The sequence below is a fragment of the Cygnus olor genome, chromosome 5, assembly GCF_009769625.2.
Source record: "Cygnus olor isolate bCygOlo1 chromosome 5, bCygOlo1.pri.v2, whole genome shotgun sequence".
NCBI classification, from domain to species: domain Eukaryota; kingdom Metazoa; phylum Chordata; class Aves; order Anseriformes; family Anatidae; genus Cygnus; species Cygnus olor.
In genome coordinates this window covers 58,788,817-58,807,851 of record NC_049173.1, presented here as the reverse complement: position 1 = coordinate 58,807,851, position 19,035 = coordinate 58,788,817, and the positions used below count along the sequence as shown (strand labels likewise).

The 19,035-nt window shown below is 35.6% G+C and overlaps 1 protein-coding gene across 7 annotated transcripts in view; it reads right to left on the bottom strand.

The window, feature by feature from the left end:
• Positions 1-19,035, bottom strand: part of ELP4 (elongator acetyltransferase complex subunit 4) — a 235,706-nt gene that overhangs the window by 155,702 nt on the left and 60,969 nt on the right. The window lies entirely within an intron of this gene.

Sequence of the window (19,035 nt, the reverse complement as noted above, 5' to 3'; positions counted from 1 at the left end):
GGCAGTATGATAAACTACCGGGATCAGTAGCCCTGTATCAATAAAAGTGGTTGGATTGATATGTTTTTCTGTTCTTTTTGATTGAAGCAAGTCTTTGAATATTCATGAGAAACAGGCTTCAGTCTGTGCAAAAAGCTTTTTTCTGTCTTTGTCTTCATGAGCTCAAGGAATAAGCAAAGACAGCTAAGGATAAGCCCAGAATTTTTAATGTTAGAAGAACTTACATCAGCTGTGGAGCTGAACGGAACAATTCATCAAACAGTAGTTTTGCAACCAGAAATTGCATTTCTTTTGGCAAATCAACACCATTAAGTCACAAGGACCTCTATGTTGCTAAGGAGTTCAGAAAATAGTCTGTGGCAGTGCCCGCAGCATGCGACGCAGCTTGAAGCTCTGGATGTCAGCTGAACTTCCATCCTGAGGCTAGAGAATCCTCCTTTGAATGTCTCTGACATAAGACTGACTATCTGGCTTTCTTTTGTTAATGAGTTCATATTCATAGCAAGCCAAGAGAGCTTGGTTGCTAATCAAGTGTAGCAGTAAAGAAGTTAAAGCATTAATCCAGTTGCTAAAAGCATTCCAGTATCTGGGGTCTTTGTCCAGAGAGCAACATTACTTGGATTTTCCTATCATGATTCTCACATCAAAGGGCAAGGAAGGTGGGCAGAAGAAGTCAGTGTCACCTGTAGAAACTGATCTCTTTCTTTGAACTATATATAGGTGGGTAAGAACGTGATTTTAAAATTATCAAAAGCACCTTCACTCACTCCATGTGACATTGCAACAATTACCAGGAGGCAGTATATATTCCAGATTAGGGAGGACTGAAGGGATTCAGCAAGCCCTCCAGTTTTAAGGAAATCTTGGAAGGATTGTAAACATAGGGTGAAGCTGCCTGCTGACAACCTCCCTGAATCTGCTCAGCAGCACTGTGTGTGTCTCTGGGAATATCAGTGGGAGGACCTTTAATTTCAGAACAGCTTACTTTTGCCTAGGGTCTCAAAAATGATGTCAGGGAAGAAGAATGGCCTCCAGTACTATAGACGTAAAGGTGTGACAGAGACAGAAACTAAATTTCATGCCAGATTGCTTCTGAATCCTACCCCTTTGTTCCTATAATTTTTCAACCATGCTGAATATGGAGCAATGCAGCCTGCGTGGGACTGCTCTTGATATTTGTGCCAATTGATATCTGAAGGTGGTGTCAGCCAATTTTCAGAAGAAAATTTGCTTCTTGCAACAGAGGTACTTGAAAAAAAGATACCACTTAGCATTGAGTTACCATCCCTCACCTCACACAAGTGAGAATCAGAATTTGGCTCATAGGGTACTTTTGGAGAAACCACAGGGAGAAAAATGGTTTGCCTCATCAAGTCTTCCTGAAACTACTAGGTAGTAGTATTCACTTGCTGAATTCGGTAAATCCCTTGCTCAAAAAAGAGATGTCTCTCGATATATCCACATCCTTTTTCTTGTACTATTAAAAAACCCAGTATGTTTGACATGTAACCATTTACTTTTTGCCTGTTCGGGTGCTCAAATGAAAAAACTGAAAAGAATACCTGCCAAATATCTTAGGTCAACTTTGACAATGCTTTAAGTATCTTTGTTTCTAACTGTAGTTGTAATCCAATCCCCTAAGATCCATTCCACTCTCTGAACAGATTCTACTATTATTTTGCTTTCAGGCTATCTGATTTTTCCTAAGTAATGGGTAAGAGTTTTATAGACATATCAATGGGATGCTCACACAGCTTTCTACTGATGCCATTTGCACAAACACATATGCAGGGTATGCTCAGTCTACAAATCTCCGCAGTACAGATTTGTGTAAACGTCTCTCATTGCATGGAAAAAAAAAAAGTTTTTTTTTGATATATTTTTATGTACTACATTTTAGTCAATGGAAAGTTTGACTTGATACTTTCCTAACATCTGTCACATCTCAGGAATCACAATTATGTGCAGCCCATGAAGTATTTTTCAAAGGATTGATAATACGTAAAGTTTCATCAACATGGCAGAGAGAATTACATATTCTCTTTTATAAAAATTACTATTTTTTTAAAATGAAAGTTTAAAATCTATTCTATTTTCAGTTTCCGAAAGCAATAATTTAATTTCAAGTGGATTTTAAAATTATGCTTCTGTAACACAAAGGCATTGTAATGATCTCTTCTTGCTTCTACAATAACAAAGCTGTTATGAATCACTGCGGTGCGCGTGGATATGGAAATTGATGGGGAAGCCTTCCTTGAATTACAGACTAGATTTGCATCAATTTTATCTGCTGTTTATGACGTTTTATGTCTTGAAGAATTCTTATCAGTAGCTTCATTGCTGTCACAACTGTTGTAGTTACTTAGGATGCGCTAATACCCATAAGACCTAGCAATCCCAAATCCATTAAAGTGGGATCAGAGCCTGATTGTGGTAAATAAGGTTATTATTCACCCTTACATTATAAAGAACATATATATTTAAGAATACACGTACAAAAAAGTTCAGGTAATACTAATTTGAACTTGGGAAATATACATATATTGGCCTTGCAAGAAACAATCTCGTCGTAATAGAAGTGTGCTATGAGGACCACCACAGGAATCTGTGAGTCCTGTTGTTTGCTGCATCATGATACTTTAAAAGACTACCATTATACTTAACTGTTATGCAAATTATTTAGATTGTAACTTTCCAGTGTAACTTGTATGCAATTTCTCAAAACAGGAAATATTTCTTTTTTTAACATGGAAGAATGTTCATTGTACCCCAACAGTCTTGTCTGATACCGATTTCAAATATTTCAAAGACAGGTACTGCATTTGTAAAGCCTGAAATGTCATGCACAAATGACATTCAAGGGCACAGACACGTTTTACGATCTAGCTTGGGCACTACTGACTTAGCTTCCAGTGGAAAGACCTGCTGATATACAATCCTATTTATAATTGCCATATTGTGTGCTGCATTAGAATATGCAAGCACTTAAAGATGATGTAAGCAATGGTTTAAATGCTTGAATTATAAATGTTGTATCAATGTGTATCACTGAAACAAGATGAAAATACATGGAATCCTTTTTTTTTTTTTTTTTTACTAAAATAACTTATTTTGCCTATAAATACACAGTGCTACCTGTGTAATTAGGAAAATACTAAGTGACAGGAAATCATGCCTATAATGCTAACGCATCAGCACATATCAGGATACTGTGACCTATTTTCTAACAAAACCGGTGCAGATAACAGTTAAAAAGTATTTTGATCAGTTTAATATAGAAGTTTATAAAATATATGTTTATATATTGTATGTTTAAGACTATCTGTTAAGAAATATGAAGAGGTCAACAAACTTTGTTCCAGAAGTATAGATGGGCAAGTTATCATGTATATTACTAATCTTACTTTTTTGGTTGAAGTCACAAGTCACAAACATTCTTCGGCAATTAATATGACTGAATACACCAGAAGTCAAAATCATACTATCATCATATGCTCATTATAAAACTAGCAATTTGTCTTTTCCATCACTGCTGCTCAGAACTCCCAGAAAGGAGCTGTCACATAATGCTTCTAGATAGACAAGGAACTGTCACATGGAAAGTATCTAAGAAATCATAATTGGAATACTGAACCAAAAAAAAGATCTAAGCAATCAGAAATTACTGTAAACTCACACTAAGATGCATGATTTGATCAAGACAAGCAGATATATACTCATAAGTTACCCTAAGCAAAATAATCTTTTTATAGGAAAATTTTCAGGAATCAGTACTTGACCAATGTTTCAATATTTAGATTTAAATATATCTTATAATATATCCCAGTTTGCTATACTCTTTATTTTTGTTTTTAAATCCACAGTTTATTCTAATGTAAGATTTGTATTTTTTTTCCTAAAATTGAAAATATCTAAGTAACTGGCATATTGGAAAAACTGGATACTTCATTTCAGTAGTCTATTGGTAACCTGGCAGCAAAGTCCATTTATGCAAGACTAAAGAAAACATTTCTAACCAGCAGCAATCCTTACTTTAGTATAAATTGCAAGATGTCATCTTTTCATCTTGACAACTGCTGATGAATGTGCAGACCCCCACAATTCAAATCACTCACCCATAATTTTTTTGATGCTGCAGTGAACTCCTCTGCCACCTCTAAACCCCTCAAATATTTGTTTATAGACCAAAAAGCCAGTATAGCTATTTAATATGCCATATCAGATGCCTGCTGAAAAAAATATCTTTTTTTACCATTACTTCTTCTGATGTGGACAAGAACTACCATTTATGGTCATATGTAAAGAAAGGGTCATTATGCCAAGGAAAAGCAATATGCTTCGATGGCACACGGTGAAAGAATACACAAGGAAAATCTCAATTCCACACTTAAAAGATTGAATCAGCTATTAGTTGAATTTTGTGGTTACTACCAGGGAAAAAAATAGTTCTGAATCACATAGAAACAGACTAGTTACTAACGGAACAAGAACATATCAAGGCATATGACACACAACCAGCCATGTGTTTAGGTTTGTTGCTCTGCTGGGATTACCAGCTCTAACTCGGGCAGTATTGCTGTTTCCTGCTGTCACCCACCAGAGAAGTTTGTTTAGAGATAGCTTCCCACAGCACACAGGGCCACTGGTGTAGACCATACTACTACACAAAAAGCAAAAAAGACTGATGCAACACAATTATATATTAAAATAACCTAACTATGGAAAGCAGGACATAAATCTCGTGTATATTTAGCTACTCTGCTACTGTAACAAGTCAAGTCTGGCATGGCCGTGTGTGCTTTATTCCTTATTCTTCCTAGGGTGTCAGAGCAGCTGGCCTACTAAGAATAATGACTTATGTAAACAAAAGTGTCCTGATTCTTCTGGACACATTGGCTGTAAATGCTACAGAAAGCCTGATAAAGACCCATGTTACTCAGTTTCCTCCCCCCAACTTAGATACAAGTACTACATTCAGCTGCAAGCATTTCAAAAAGATTATTAACTTAGCTTGAACTTAATCTGATGAATGAAGTACTAGAAAAAAATGTATTTCAGTTTTAGAAAAGGAGGAGAACGGCTTGATGTGTCAGAAACAAACTGTAGGATGAGAGGCCGTGCCTTATGAATACATCATGAAACTCCCCTTTTACAGCAACAGGAATGGACTGTAATTATTGAAAGGACAATTTGACTGCAAGATCTTTTGCTTCTGTGAAATGCACAACAGCAAAACATGTTACACAAACAGTGAGAAATCGAAAGACATTCCAGAACGCAATTCTTCAGTATTTTCTGTTGGATTATCAAAACAGTGCATTCTCTTAAATCAATATAACATAAAAACTACAAAGAAATTATCTCCCTAGAGAGAGAATTGTATACCCCTAACTATTCAGACTATGCAGAAATTGTATTTAAATGGAAGTAATTATTCTGATGAAACTAATCATTAATAATGAAAAGTAGCAGTCTTGATGAAATAGACTATTCCTAACTGATTATATAAAAGTGAATTTATACAAAAAGGACCAAGAATTAGCAAAAAGCAACGCCTAGAAAGCCTTTTACTCTGAAGGACTATTTGAGTAATCTTATCCAGAACTAAAAGGTCTGTTTTGTCAGATCATATTTGCACAGGACAGCTATTCAAACCAGCAAGTATACACAATGTGAATAAATCTGTAATCTGGAAAATAATAAAGATTTTTTATATGGCAAGCATATTTTGCTTTGTCATTCTTTCTTAGTTTCTGTATTAACAAAATGCTCCAAGCAGGTGTAAGCTTTGGTAAGGTCAGCACAGTAACAGGCATCTCGTGTGATATTTGACTAGCCTGTGGTCTATTAATAGCATAACATCCTAACAAACAATACATGATGCTTTAAACGTCTCTTGAATTTTTAATCTCCTATACATCCAATATTGCACTGGTTGACCCCACAGAAAGATTTTAACCTTTTTAATGAATTAAAAATCAGAAACGTTTCACAAAATAAAATGGTTTGGTTTAAAATGAGGAAAGCAGCAGCCACGTATCTGAAAACAGGAAGTGTAGAAAAGAAAAACACCTCTGCACTATACATGCTTTACCAAAAGTCTCTTGACACAAATAAAAGGATCCTCCCCAACATATGGAGGAGCTGCTATGCCCTTCCGGGGATGGTCTGTAGCTATGTTCCCTCAGGCACGCCAAGGAGAGGTGAATTGTCAAATGTAATTCAGTCATTGGTGGTTGGGTTGAGGCAGATAGTTGTACGCCAATCATGATAGATAGTTTATCCCAGCCCCAAACTGCCCGCTTGGGGAAATCTTGCAACCAAACGAACAGAAAACTCAGTCATTATTAGTGTCAAGAAGGTATACAGAGGCAAAATTTGGTTGGCAAGCCCGGCAAGATGAATCAAGGCGAAAAAGTGACCCAATTGCATGTTCAAAATGGAAATTGATAGGCATGTTGTACTTTGGAAAGATTTTAAACACCAGAAAAGTCATGTATTCTTAATGGAATTCAGAGATAAATATTTTAAAAGTCTTTCTCTATGGAGAAATAGCTTTTTTTGAGTCAAGGTAAATGACTTGTATAAGTGTCCTGATTTTAAAGCTCTATCCCAGAAGCTGCCCTATGATGTTTAAAGCAATTCTTAGTATATACGTTAGCTATTCCTATTCAGTAAAATATTGCAAAACAAAAATTATTCATCAAATAAGCATTTTAAAGACAAATAAAATGCATTAATTTTCCTGATTATTTGTACGCAAAGCAACCTCTAGAATCTCTTGCAGTGGAGCAAATGCTCATATTTATCGCCTCTCCCTTTACAAAGGTATCTAAATATTAATGAACAAAACAGTAAAATCCACCTGTGTGAGCAATCACAAACCTTGGTTCTTTAATAAATAGCAAAAATTGCTAAAAGAGAATGTCCTCAATTTTCATTGCCTGAAGTGATATGCTCTGACAAATCTAACAGCTCTTTCTGTGTCCTTCCTAATGCACTTGTCACTCAGTATTATCCTCCTCATTAATGACAATGGGAACGTTTATCTTGGGAACAGCGTTTTAAATCATCCACTCTTTACAATGGACCATGAAATCTCTTACAAAACATGAGGCGTGGAACAACTCTGACAACAAAACCCCTTCCTGGCAGCTTTACCTCTTAATTCCTGTTCAAGGAATAATGTGTTATCATACACCATATGGAACGATATATTAGATGAAACTTGAAACAAGAATAGCTCGTTGGACTTTTTCAAGATATGAAGTATTTTTCCAATATTTTTATTATGCCGAAAACAGTAAATCTTTTAGGAATGTGATTCTGTATGGAATCATACTCCCTCTTTTAGAAAAAAAAAGTTTTAAAAATACTCATAAAATAATCTGAATATTCAATAACCAAACACTTCTCTCAATAAAAAGTGATCTCTAACTGACGGTGTCTCGTTTGTACAAATTCTGCTTTATCTATAAATATTCTTACCAGAGGTCTACGTTGCTCACATAACAATACTTGAGTTATGTTTAGTTTTCTCCAGTAAATACTCTGTTTTGTTTATCAGTTCTGAAAACTGATACGCCCTATGAGTGTGCAAAAGATGGAATGCAACTATTCACTTTACTTGGGATGCTCTAATGTAAAAAATGCAACATCAATTTCTTCTCTCTTCAGAATCCCATTGGTAAGAAACAACACCAACGACTTTCCACAAAAGCAGTAGTTAATGTAGCTTTCTTTCAAATATATCTTTCCTTAGTCTGCTTTCAATAAATGCTCATCTTTTGGATCAATTCAAAAGGTAGCAATACAATTTCGAAACACAAACCCGAGAAACCAAAAATAAAAACAAACAACTAAATGATGCAAGAAAGTATTCCAGATATGCATATCAGAGTGTGCACAGCCAACTCCTAAACTGAAAGTGCAGAACAATATTGTCACACGGGATGCAAATATGCACCATGATGCACGTAGGTGAGAGGCAGAGTCTGGAGAGGCAAAAGTAGAAGAGCTCGTGGCATGTATATAATTATTGAGAATACAGCGGAAAAATGTGTTTTTTATACAGGATATGTAAGTAATCCACTGACAAAATCCTTTCAGTGAAGCCCATCTACCTTAAAGCCTTACTCTACAAACACAGTGAAATTTTTTCTTTGCAGGTTTACGGGACTTTCAGTAACCTGAATCTAATTCTCTTGGCTTTTTCAAAGCCGGAATATCCCTTAAGATCAGGAAAACGACAACACAGACCCAAGTCCACCTCAAAACTTTGTCTTTTCTATACTGTAACTGGTATCCTGAAACTTTCTGAAGTAGCCCATTTTTTCTAAGAATGACAGAACAAGAAAAGGACAGTTCTTCCTTCACTGTTTTCAAAGGTTATAAAGAAAGAAAGAAAAAAAAAACTAGAAAGAGAAATTTTCAGACTATTTCACAAGATTTTAGCAGCCAGTAGTTACTTGTCCTCCTATTCTGCAAGAATTCACTTTATTAAAAGAAAAATTAGAAATAATGTGCCTTTTAATTTAACCAATGAGAAATGAAATACCTCATCACTAATTTCTTATCAAAATATAAAGGAAAACTAAAAAGAAAAAAAATAAGCAGGATCAGGATGCAAATAAAAATAAAATAAATATATGTTAATATCAGCATATTAAAAAGTAGCTATTTTAATGATATAAAATGTTAATAAAATAAAAATAAAACATAATCTAATACATTTAACAATGATCCTCATTTACAAAATGTCTCTTTACTTAAGAGAAACATGAATTCCATTTAACCATAAAGCTCTTCAAAGCATCAGGAATCTTCTGCTAGTCACTTACTGGAATATCTGCATATTCAATATTTATGCTGCCTTTCTCTCTATCCATTTTTAAAGAGAATTAAAGGAGTAGCTAAACCTCTGCCAATGAGATGACAGGAAGGCTATTTTTAGTCTAGATGATGTAGACCAAACACAAACAGCCCATGGCTACGCTACTACTGAGGAGCAGTCTAAACACAAATATTAAATTTCCCTCTTATTAATTCCTTATTTTAACAGTCACAAGGATTATGAATTAAGGACTTGTTTGTATCTCTTTATAAACACTCATCCTGGAAGCAGAACCATTCTTCCCTACATTACAGCAGAAAAAGCTCACATAGCTCCTGTCTCATTAATCTCTGGTAGCAAAAGGGTTTTGAAAGGGCATTTGAGGCAGCACAGGAAACCTGTAATCCACCCAGAATTACAAAGCCTTATACTAAAAGGTGAGAAGCACTGATTAAGAAGTATAAGGTGTTACCTCAGGGGCTTTAGATGGCAGAACTGAGACAAAAGTGACTTAAGCGACAACAGCAATTATTGATTAAGGAACACACTACTAAAAACCTAATAAATCAATGAGAGAAGTGACGCAGCCAACAGATAGCAAACACCACCTCATAAAGAGCTGAAAATAAAATGCTGCTGAGGTGGTAACATATGGCAGCTCGATTGGCTGAGGGATGTGTTTGTTTTATACCTCACTTGCTGTACCTCAGGATGGGTAGAGGCCGTGGCTGTATCTATGAGCAGACCTTCCCTGGTCCAAGCGCGAGCGTGTACCGACCCCACAGCCTGCCTGGTTCCTACACGCCAGACCTCTGCCTTTAGGCCAACAAAAAGAACACGAGGCAGGCTTCCCTAGGTTAATGTTTTCCACTCGTAGGTGATGCTTGATCTAAAATACAAAGTGCTGAATACTAGATTAGATGTTGATATTCTGCTATGCTTTCCACCCGTACGCAGGTAACTACACGAACTTCAGGCTGCATGTAGAAGCCCACAAAAGCAGGAACTACCCGTGAGACTCAGTGCTCAAGTATAACTTCTCCTCTTGTTCATATAACTGTGTTTGGCTCTCAAATGAAAGCAAGCAAGGGTGCACGTCAGAAAACTATAGTCTGGAACACTGTAGGCCTTGACTAAGAGCAGAGGAATGCAACTGCCATCCATTTTTTCTGCCATTCACAGCCTCCAAGGCTATCTGCCAAGAGCAAATTTCTTAACTTCTCCAGCAGCCAACAATGACAAGGCAGGTCACTGCACAGCTATTATTCAAGACCATCAAATGTATTGCTTACAAACACAGAATTAAGATTCTAATTCAAAACACTGTAGATATTCTCGGTATATGATGGAGACTTAGAAGGCCCCTCAAGATTCAGCTAACATGCCCGGGTCATCCACCTCAAACATTCTATATGTGTCTTTTTCAGAACAAGCAAATGTACGGCTCATTAGCAAGGATTACTAAAGATCTTAAAACTTTAAATATTAAGTAATCAGGTTATTTTAAGTATAGCAAGCACTGTTTTGGATGGAAGATGGAAATGATTTCTCTTGCACTATTCACGTGCACCCATTTAAAAGTGATAACTGTTTTTTTTTTGGTTTGTTTTTACTCTTAAACATAACTCAGGCAGACAAGATGCCCAAAGATTAGTGAGTTAATATGAAGAAAAGATAAACCCACTTGGTAGCTACTTTTTTAACATACAAATTTTATGAATCTCCAGTAAAAATTATTCAGTAATTCTTGCTATAACAGGCTTGAAGCAGGACAAAAGAAGATAAAGAGGCCCCAGACAATATCTTCATCAGATAAAACACATGGTTTTCTCAAACTTTAAATCCCTGAAATTAAGCAGTTAAAATGAATTATTTTCATAGAGTACTACCACCTGTTTTCTGAAAGCCAAGTAGCCTATGGATGGTTTAAACTGGCACCCAAAACTACTATTATTTATTTATTTATGGATACTGATATAAAGTTTTAGTTACTGTACATAATATAGTTTGTTCACTTTCTTCAGAAGGAAGGACTGAGGAAAAAAGGAGCTGAAATGTTACTTGGTAATGCCATTCAAATCTAAGCTTTAACACTTACAGGGGTTTTGATATTACATCAGTGTTAAGCTTTTCATAAGACTGGAAATGTTAACCCTTACACTACAGTTTTCAAACTTGAAATAAAAAAAATTGGAATTTGTTTGATTAAGCATGTTGCTCTGTTTTCCTACACATTGACATTTTAACCCTTTCCAAGCTTCAGATGAGGGTATTTCAGGGTTTCCTAGTTTACAGAGTACTTTTTCTCTACCTGAAGATCAATAATCAAAAGCATAATAAGCAGTACAGAGACAAGAAGATCCAGATGGCTGCCCAACTCTTCCATGTTAAGATGTGAAGTTATCCTCTTCTCATTTTTAATCAACAGCCCTGAACTCCTACATCAATGCATTTTGATAAGGTAAGGTATGATGTAGGCCTTCGGCTGAGAAAACCTGACTTTAATTTTATTTTCCTGCATTTAAAGAAATGTATAACATTCAGAGGTATCTTTTACTGTGTAACATCATGATTGAATTCATTATGGTTTGCAAAGTGAGAATATTATTCAATTATGAAATAGCATTTTTATTCAGATTTGGTGGTGTTTTAAAGAGCATTTAATGGAGGTGGTACGCAGTTCCTGCTGAGAACTGCTTTGAGTGTACTCCTTAACTCTTTTTGCTTCTTAAGCATTCACCATCAGTATCTTCCCAACATATCCACAGACCTTTGAAAAGATCTTGAAAAGCCTATTTTAGTGCTAAAATAGAACACTTGTAGATGAAGTTTTTAATCTTTACCAACCAACATTTTCACAAAAGATCTCTTCAGCCTATCTACCTTCTAATGCTTAGAAACTGGGAATATGTCAACTACCTCAGTTGTCTGGCAAATACAAGATAAGTTGACCCATTTATTTACAGGCTGAACAAGGCCAATCCATTTCATGCTGCAGCGCTGACCCTTAGCACAGTTCCTGTGAATGAGCAGTCCATTACAATATGTACGAGCGACCTTTAATTGCATTAATGGCTTTGTTGCATGTTTTTCCACTGCGACAACACAATTATGGAATAATATTTCTAAACAACATAATTATTTGTTTAAATAAAAACATATAGTACTTTGGTTTACTGACAAGGAACTGCAGATCTAGTGTATTATGCTTTAAGTGCTAAAGATCTGAAAAACTGAATGAAACCCTCATTATACTTGCAAAATGTCAAGCCCATAAAACAGATGTAAATTATGAAATAAATTTCAGGCTATTATACAGCTTCCTCTGCAATCTAAAAGTTAATGGTACCTTCCTCCATTAATCTTCAGAATATCTAAATAAATTTACATTATTTAGTATTACCCAATCAGAATAAGGTGGTAATTTCAAATCAAACTTTTTTACACGTTCACATTTTGAAATTCCATATAGTGCATAAAACTTATTACTAGATTTCAGTTCTATGTATTATAAGAATTCAGAGGTTTTTTTCTCTTTAAATAGGAGCACTCCAAGTGCTGTTTTACCTCAAGTTATTATAATTCAAAAATATCTCCCAAAACTTTATCTAAATTGTACTGTCACAATTTTAAACACGTTTATTTATGCAAAATTGTTTGAAAGAATGTAATACATTTTTGACAGGCAGTCTTTTACAATATTGAAATCAAATCCTTGATTTCATCAAACCCTTCATATTCTTTGCCTTATTCCTGGAAGGCTCATGCCAAAATGATTTAGTTTGATTTTCTTTAACAATGGTAGGTTGGCTTGACAGCATCTGACAAAACAATTCAGTGAAGTACACTATACCAGGTAAAGAGAACCTGAACTGGCTACTAGATGAAATAATGCAGAATGGAGCTTGGAATTATAACAGAATTAGTTCTGCAGGAAAATCTTTTTAAAATATTATTATTTTTAGATTAAGTATTATTAATTTATATTAACAAATTGTTACGGTTTTATATTTGCTATCATTTGACCTCTGTTTAAATAAGCCAATGGTAATGTATTTATTAATATCACAGGGAAGATGGTCAGGAAAAATCATCGCAACAATAGTTTGGCATGCATTTCATTTGAATGTTATTAAAATGTTTTATCCCTCTCGGTTAGAAAATTTAGTTTTACATGCAGAGTTCCCTGAATGCAAGTCCCTGAGTTGAAGTGGAACATTCAGTACTAGAGTTTTGCCAGGTGTGATGCTGCTGTTCCAGGCAAGCTAAGGAAAAAGAGGTTTTCCACATAATCCCCAAGGGCATTTGTATTCTCAAATACATGGGGATCAGAGGCCCAAAAGATTCTATTACATTAGAAAATTTAAGAAATTCACTTTCTGTAACACTCCAGAAAACTTCTGTCTCATCTTTAAACCAGAAATACCTGCAAAGGATGATCCATACTATAGGCACTGGGCAGCCAGGCAGTCTTAAGCCTGGTACAAGCAGGTTCCATTCTGAGGTTACAAGGGTTACATGGGGCCAAGACTTGTAATGTCACAAGTTGGGGGGGCAAAATTTTTAATGTCACAAGTGCACGATTCTAAAATACAAGAAGTTGTTTTCTATGGCTATACCAAGGTATGATTTACTAGGTTCCTAATATCACAACATACATTGCGTGGTACATATTAGCTTTGGTGTTACATTGCGTGAACTTTATCTCAGCAAATCTGAATTCATTGCCATATATTACTGACTGCTACAGAACTATCACCTTAAGTTTCTAATCATCTAAAGTTTTGCCTTTTGACAGTTCTCAAGCTCACATTCTTTTCATTAAAATATTGCCTGAAATAATTAATTAATTCAAATGTATTTATTAAATTCAAATCATATGACTTCATAAACACCAGTGAAATATGATCAGGATAAGGGAGAGTCATTAATGAAGGCTGTTTCAAGTAAAACCTTCTTGGAAGAAGCCTAAAAGGTAATGCTATTAGAAGTACAGTGGACACCTAATTCTGCTGGCTGATACAGAGGTTGGTATAGGATGTGTGTGTATTTTAAAAATATGTTGATCCCACATGTACTGGTGACAGAGTCGATTTGTTCCTCCAGGAGAAAGCTCACTAATAATCCTAATAGCTATGCCCACACTTGTTCTTCCTGTGTTTAATGAATAATTACAAATGTTAGAGGAAGCACAGTTTGCTATTCAGCGACATCACCATATCCTGATTTACTTAGGATCAACCTTGTGCTATGCGTGTATAAAAAGTATAGCAGTGGCTAATTGCACTTCCCTTTGCAAAGAGGAAGTTTATCACAGTATAGTCAGTGTGAAACAAATTAAAAGGGATCGAATGAAAAAAAAAAAAAGGGGTATGCAGAGATTTCAAATGGAAATTATGTACAACATATGTCCTGTACAACATATGTCCTGTTTTCACTTGCTAGATTTACAACCTTAAAAGAAAAGTTTTAAGTCTATTTCCAAATGCCGCTGATGGACACATAACATGCATATGAGTATCTGGAGTTACAATTAAATTTCACTCATTTTGGCAATCATTGATATTCCTATCAATGATTTTCTTATCTTTCTTATGTGTCCCTTTATTGATGGATGAAGAAAGGACATTATCTTAATAATGCCTTTGGAAGCAGACATCTATTTTAAATTATATATAGATTCTACTGCTGTTTTTTTTTTTTGTGATTACGTTTCCTTCCAAAGACATATCCTTTGGCAGAGTGCTCCATAGTACCATGTTGTATCTGCCTGCCACTGGGAAACCAGCAGCTTTGCTGCCACAGGAATCCTCTACTTCTGACTTTCTTGTCTTCCTGTTTGGAAACACCTCTCAGACAAGAAGTGATCTCCTGAACTCAAAAATTAAGCTCTTGAAAGTTATATACTTTTCCCATGTGGCAATTCTCCATGTAGCTTATGATACTTGGCTTCAAACAGAGCTATATTTTAAAGCTTTTTATTCTGGCTTGCACAGGTGCTACAGAGCCATCAAAACAGAACTAACTTGTATTAGCTGGCTCTTGTATTCATCAAAATAAAGAAAAATGAAATTTTCACATCAGCTGTACTTAGACAAATATTATACCACTTCTAGGAAAATGTTTATTCTCTATATTATTAACAATTGACTGTTACCGGAAGATTTAAAAAATAAACAGTAAAGCAAAACTAGGGAATTAAAAAAAAATCACAAAGTTTCTTATTTGCAAACGTTTATCTGAATTTATGAACAGTTTTAACTTTAAATACATAATTCCGGAGGTTTATGTTGACCAGACAGTAAGAAAGGGAGTTAATCAAATATGAATCTTCTCCAACTGTCTTGTCAAACCAGGTAATGATGTCCTGCCAGCCAAACTCTGAGGGAACATGTGAAACAAATACAAAAGTAAACAGGCCTTAAGCTGCCCAAGGGAAAGTCAGCAAGATGGCAATTTCAATCATTTGGAATAATACTAAAGCACCCTTAGGCTTTTCTCAGAATGGAAACATGTCACTGTTACCGCAATATTTCAACAAATCAGAAGGCAAAAGAAAGGAACACTTATGTAATCAAAGCCATGGAACAGCACTTTGCTCAACATTAAGGTGGAAAATAATTACGAAGAATTTGCTTGTTTTATGAGAATTGTACTTAAACAACAAAGACAAATAATGTTTCCTCATAAATTCTAGGAGTGAAAAAATCGAACAGACACAGATTCCTTTGGTTTTGATACAGGAGGCTTTGGAACAATGACGAAGATCTATCATATAAAAAATGTGAGCATAATGTTTCTACAAAATTTATCAAATGTTGATAAAAGTAACACTGAGCTACAAACAAAGCAAAAATATTTCAGAAATGATTCTGCTGAAAAGTTTCATTAAGATAAATGGGTTGTCATATCATTTAACTGAGAAATCAAAAAATTTCAAATATTTGGGGAACGTACCTAATCAGTAAACTTTCAGTATGTGTCTAGTCATGTAGCCATCTTTTACTCAATCATCAGAAAATCAAAGGCAAATTGGCATGACTCAACCCAAACTTTAATACCGCATGATTGTGTCGTGTAAGCTTGTTTTGTGCGAGGGCTGCTGTGGTTTTAGCAGAGAGATTAACGACCGGACCTAAGCTGGCCTCCAAACCTTGCCCTGCTGATGCCTCAAGCCCTTTGAAGTCTGACCATCATACCTGGCAAAACAACAGTGGGAACTAGGCTGGTGTCAGATCTAATCAAGTTTCCTGCCTCAGCATAGCTAACTATGGGGTACACTAATTGGCCCAATTGCGGATTATACCTTTTGCTACAGATTCAAGACAATAATTTAGTCAAATGATGGTTTTTATCTCCTTCTAATTAAGATTCCAAAGTGGGAAGAAATATTAGACAGGCTAACTTCAAAATTGTGTCCTTTAAAGTGGTATGCACATATGATAGGTCTCTGATAATATTGCATATAATAGTATATTGCTATTAACTAACATGAAGATCTGGGAAAGCATGATGTAGCTACTGCACCTTTCACCAGAAGCATCTACGTTTTCCTGGAAAAGGTCTACCTCATAATTTGAAAATGGAAAACGAGCGCTCATAACTATTCACTAAAAAGCATTGTCATTCTTAAGTTGAAAAAAACACCTTTAGAACACACTTCAATCAATCTTATTTTGACAAAGAGATGAGAAAAAAATGAAACACTTATATGATTCTGCAGATTATAAAGAGGTAGAATCCCTCCCACAAAAATGTAGTCTAATAAAACAATTTTGACATTTAAAGTTTGTTACTGATGGGGGCCAAACTGTAAAGAGTTACTTAACCTGTGAGCAATCCAGACATGAGAAAATCCATGTCCCATGCCCTCATTATAAGCTGTAAAATAAGAAAGGTCTAGTGGTGAAAACCCTTGTTGGAGAAACCTTGCCATAAATCAGAGGTTGTGTATTTCTAACTTTTCTTGCTTAATTAGATTTTAAAGAGGCATTTCAAATAGAGGTTACTATTATTACCCCAAATTGTGTATGCAATGAAGTGGCTGTTTTCCAAAAACTGCTATGTACTCAAAATATATGTTGAATTCACATTGAAGCTACTAAAGAAGTCATAAACCCAGACGCACTTTGTATAAGCCATACTCTCTCCTGCTTGTACCGCAGACTGTTGTGCCGCTTTATGCTTTTACCACCAGAACAAAACTGACTGCTGACTCAACTCATTCTAACTGCAGAACCCAGTTTTAGAAGACTGTATTCACATCCCTTCTTAATTCAATTTTCCCTTGTTCCCATTTTCTTACGAACCTCTTTGCTACAGTCAGCCTAGCTGTAGTCTGCCTCTCCTAATGTAAGGAAGAAAAACTTTTGGATTACAGATTAGTGAAATGTACAGGAAGATCACACTAGGACAGCGATCCCATGTATTCGAAAACGAATAGTTTGTGTCAGTCTAATTTCTATAAAGCATATCTCTTAACAGAAACTGAAAGGGGCTGCAGCTGAGCAATGATGACAGAAATTTTTCAAGTGGGTCATCCACGCATGTCTAAGGCGACAGGTTGTTCCAAGAGTTCCACTGCCCCCATTTCCTACAGTTCTGGGCCATGGCTAATGAAATATTTTTTTTTACAGAGCCTCCTGGTTAGTGCCCCTCTTCTGCCCCGCCCCCCATCAAATTGCATTACAAACGAGAATCCCAAATTCTAACTGCTGACAGAAAAATGATATCCTGAGTCAGGATTTACAGTAAGGAAAAAACTATTCTAATTCTCAGATGTAATAACAGTGAATTTCCTATGCTGGGAAATGATGGGGCATGCTTCTTTGCATTTCTGAAAACAGTAATAACATTTGTATTTTAAAACCTACCATAGACTATTAAGGTTTTTGTTTCTTATGTGCTGCTTAAAAGCTGTTGTTAAAATGGCTTAATACCTCACAATGCCTGGCTGCATTAACCACTTTCTCTGGAAAATAAGAAACATGACAAATGAATGTCTTTGGAGAAAAAAGCCTGCCTTCACATATTTGCCTTTAAGTGGCTTTTGAAGAGGATAACTCTACTTGAGAAACTTCTAGCACGCATGCAGAGATGACCTGCTTGAGGAACTGGCTGCCTGATTAACTATTAACTACTCTCAATAGGATTAGATAATTAAAGACATTGATGACCATTAATTAGGAGGAGGGCACCTTAATTTGTCACTTGATAGGGTCCTTTCAATGATTTATAGGTTAGGGCTACTTGCAATTGTGAAGGGGAGGGGACAGTGAAGAGAGAGAACCCTCAAGTTACCTTATCAAGTGGCCAGCTAAAAAGGGCAGAGGGTCAAATAAGGGCCAAAGTGGTCACTTAAGGGTGAAGTCCCAAACACCAAAGCAGTGCCAAGCCACATTGACCATAATTTGGTGATGGAGTAAAAAATATGCTAATTTATTGGTGGCAATTCTCTCTTTTTATGGTTTCAAGCAGTTAAGACAAGTGGCCTGCTTAAGAGCTTTTCATTTGAAAAGAGATTAAACAAAATGGTTCGTCAGGGATGCTTGGCTGTTTTATGTCTTTGTTAAAAAAAATTTGCCCAGACTGTACCAATGACTATCACATCACCCCAAAAGCCATCTTCCATCTCTAAGCATTACTTGGTTAATAAATACATCAGCTCTAATTGCTTAATAGTGCTATGTTCATTTGTTCTTTAGCAAGATTAAAATGAAATACATCTTTTGTATTACTGCCTTCTATCAGGACTGTCTGCATAAAGGTCACAGAAAAAAGTTTAAATTTAGTAGGAAATTTACTTAAGGACATTAGTGTAAATGATACTGTGTTTAAAATGACATAAAAGAGCGAAAGGTGATTTCAGTAATGCAAAGAAAATGGTTTCTGAATACTGATAAGGACACTTATCCCTCATACCACACACAATTTTAGGCAGCATTATACATTAAAATCCCTCTACTGGGGTAATAACATGTAGCTACTTTCCCACCCACTAACACAAGTAAGAGCAAGTCATTAACATTTAATTAAATATGCTCCTGACATCCTTAGAAACATGTCACGCTTTGTTATTGAAGGTTGTGGCCTACTTTCTATGTACATTTTAAACCAAAAAACTATTTATAACAGACCGATTTAGTGCGGCAAATGAGACATCTTCAATTAGAAGGCACAGTACCATATTTTATAAAACCATT